The sequence below is a fragment of the Python bivittatus genome, unplaced genomic scaffold (assembly GCF_059951505.1).
Source record: "Python bivittatus isolate LINGU-HERP-01145 unplaced genomic scaffold, Pbiv_v1 ctg000560_np1212, whole genome shotgun sequence".
Classification (NCBI taxonomy): Eukaryota; Metazoa; Chordata; class Lepidosauria; order Squamata; family Pythonidae; genus Python; species Python bivittatus.
Window position 1 is genome coordinate 3,282,913 of NW_028277083.1, and position 3,167 is coordinate 3,286,079.

Here is a 3,167-nt window from a genome sequence, read left to right on the forward strand (position 1 = left end):
TTAATTATCTCCGAGACTCTGTTCTTTCTGTCTGCATATTGGTTTTTCTGCATGCTGGAGTATAGTCTCAAATTTTCGGTCCTCACCTGCAGGCTCAGGAAACGTAACTAGGGAAAACCACTGGAAACTGTAGCATAATAGCTCCCATCCTGTCCTCCCTCTTGACTAGTTCGCCATTCCCCTTGCAGGACCAGTGGAGATGCCGCATTTTGAATTCTCTCTCGGTTGCACAACTTGTGCCATGTCTGTAGAAGGATTGGCCCACCAAGAATGAACAAACTGAACACACAGTGGGGTCATTTTTACAGATTGGGTTCAAATGGCACACACTTAATACACTGCTTATTCAGTATACTCTTAGTCAAACTTAGAGGACACCATTCTTTATTTAGTGCCTTTGAGTCAGTCTTGACTCCAGGAAACTGCCTGGAGAAGTCCCTGCGGTTTTAATGGCAACATTTTGGGAAGTGGTTTGCTGTTGGCACCTTCTTAGGGCTGAAAGGGAGCGACTGGCTCCAAGTCACCCAGTTGGCTTCGTGTTTAAGGCAGGACTAGAACTCACTGCCTCCCATTTTCTAGCCTGGTGCCTTTAACTACTGCACCAAACTCAAACTATTTTTCAGCTCCATCTTTCCAAGGTCTCTCATCTCCTAAATAAATGGCTTGCTATCAAATCTGGTTCATGAGCAGTAGAGTCCACAGAGCAATCGAGTTCCTATCGAAAAGAAAAAGAAAATCCTCTTAAAATGTGAGTTCCAGCGGCAGGAACTACTCATCCTGCAACAATGCAAGGAAAAAAAGCCATTGAGGTCTGAAGCTGCAATTTTATTTTGATTCCTTTCTCCTGAGCCAAATTCTTGCCCGCCTCCCAGGGCAGATGACGGCTTACAAATGGATTTCCAGGTTGGTTTTGAAGGCTAAAGGAGAGAGACAGAGTCCCCCCCGAGCTAATGAGCAAATTACAGGTTGCAAGCAAAATGTGGCGTGTTTGAATTTGACTTAGTATGTTGGGTGTCAACGGGGGTTGAGTCTTCTTTTGAAGAGCTTTTCCATTTGGGGGAGGGTGGCAGCATGCTCTGAAATTCAAGGGTTTGGGGGGTTTCACTGAAACCCTCTGCAGGCCAGGACTGTTAATACTCTTGCTATCACACATGCAGAGTTTTGGGAAGGGTTGGACCCAACTAACAAGATCAAGCATCCATGACAAGGTGCGAGGATGTCGTTGCACAAATGAGATGTCATTTGCATCAGTTGCAAGATGGGACTGATGCAACTTGCACAACGGGCCTCATTCCTACACTGTCATGATGCATGTCATGTCACCGGCCGCACCTTCTTTCCCTGTGGAAGATCATGAAGCTTATTGTCCATTTATTAAGGGAAGTGTTGGCCTGGTAAAACACTGACGCACCATCCATGCACCTAGCTGTAGCGTTGCATCCATTAAATTATCCATCTCCATACCTCAGAGGCTCTAAATGTTTCTCAAACTTGCCAACTTTAAGACGTGTGGACTTCAACTCCCAGAATTCCCCAGCCAACTGGCTGGGGAATTCTGGTAGTTGAAGTTCACACGTCTTAAAGTTGACAAGTTTGAGAAACATTGCTCTAAATTATAAGAACTACTCTGGCTGTCCTATCTAGAGCAGATGGTACAGAGCCTTGAGACCCAGGAAGAGCTTATTGAGGAATTGGCGCTGATCCTTTGTTGGCTTCCACCTGATTTTTAGGGGAAACGGTTCTCATTTTTCCACGAACACATGGAGAACACAGACAAATGCTGCCACCCTGTGGAAGGAACGTGGCACCAGCATTTGGAACCAGCTGAGAAATACCGCGGGCTTCAGCAGAAATTCAGAATTGGCACCCAAAGCAGATTCAGTTGACTGCGTTAGCTTAACTCCTCTCCCACCAGCTTCTCCTCTTCTCCAAAACCATCTTCTATGGGGCGTTCAGAACCATCTACATGAGCATGAAGGGCCAAAAAGCTATTTGGGGTAGTGGTGATGGTGGAAAAGGGGAACACAGCTTTGAGGAACACCATTGTTGGAACTTGGGGATTCAGTCCAACCGTAAGAAAGCTTTGATCATGTGCCATCAAGTCATTTTCAACTCCTAGTGTCCAATACCGATGCCATGTAGAATTCCCAGTGGAACCACTGTAAAAATCAAACCAAACCTAAACTCAAACCTGAGGCTAACTTTGTTAACTTTAGGCTGACCAAGATTACAGCAAGGTCACACTTCCCCAGCATATCCTGAGCACTTTTACTGAGTAGGAAATCTTCACAAGTTGAGTCCTTTAAGGACTAATGGATTTCAGCTTTGTCAATCTACCCCAGAAAATATCTGTGACTCTGTTCCAGATGGTGACCCAGCTTGGAGTTTTATGACTTGGTACATAAACCATGATGGCATCTCTCTCTCTCCCTCCCCTCGCCCCCATTCTGACAATCTGTGCATCTATCAAAGCACAACACACCAGAAATCCAACATATGCTTAGACTGACTTCTTAACAAAGCACATGCTGGGTTCAGCTTGCTTGCTTACTGAATTCATGTTGAAATAAAACTGTTAAGAAAATGTTAAGAAAAAAATGTTTCCTGGGTGAACAGGAAGGTAGATGACTTGTATGTGAGGGGCACCTCAGTTTTAAGGAGCTTAGAAAACGCAAACTGACAAAAAAGGGTAAAAAGAGAAGCTGGAAAGAGTAGAACTGCGTTGGCTGGCCACGCATTAGAGCTAGGGTTCAATTCTCAAGGACTTGCAGTTGCCAAATTTGCATTCTCGAGATGCTGGTTTTCAACAGCCAGCATCTTCTGCCAGAACAGCCTGAGTATCTGACCATAAGGACATCCTTGGCTGTTCTGGCAGAAGATGCTGGCTGTTGAAAACCAGCATCTCGAGAATGCAAATTTGGCAACTGCAAGTCCTTGGGAGTTGAGCCCTAGCCCTAATGCGTGGCCAGCCAACGCAGTTCTACTCTTTCCAGCTTCCTCTTCATAGGTAAAACACACCATGCAAATTTCAATGTAAGATAAAGCCACAAGAATTGAACAATGAAAATATATACGTAGAAACCATTTGTTAGCCACAGCGGTGCCTTTTCAAAGTTGTTTATTTTAAAACATTAAACCCAAGCTGAATAGAAACCACAGGAATTACA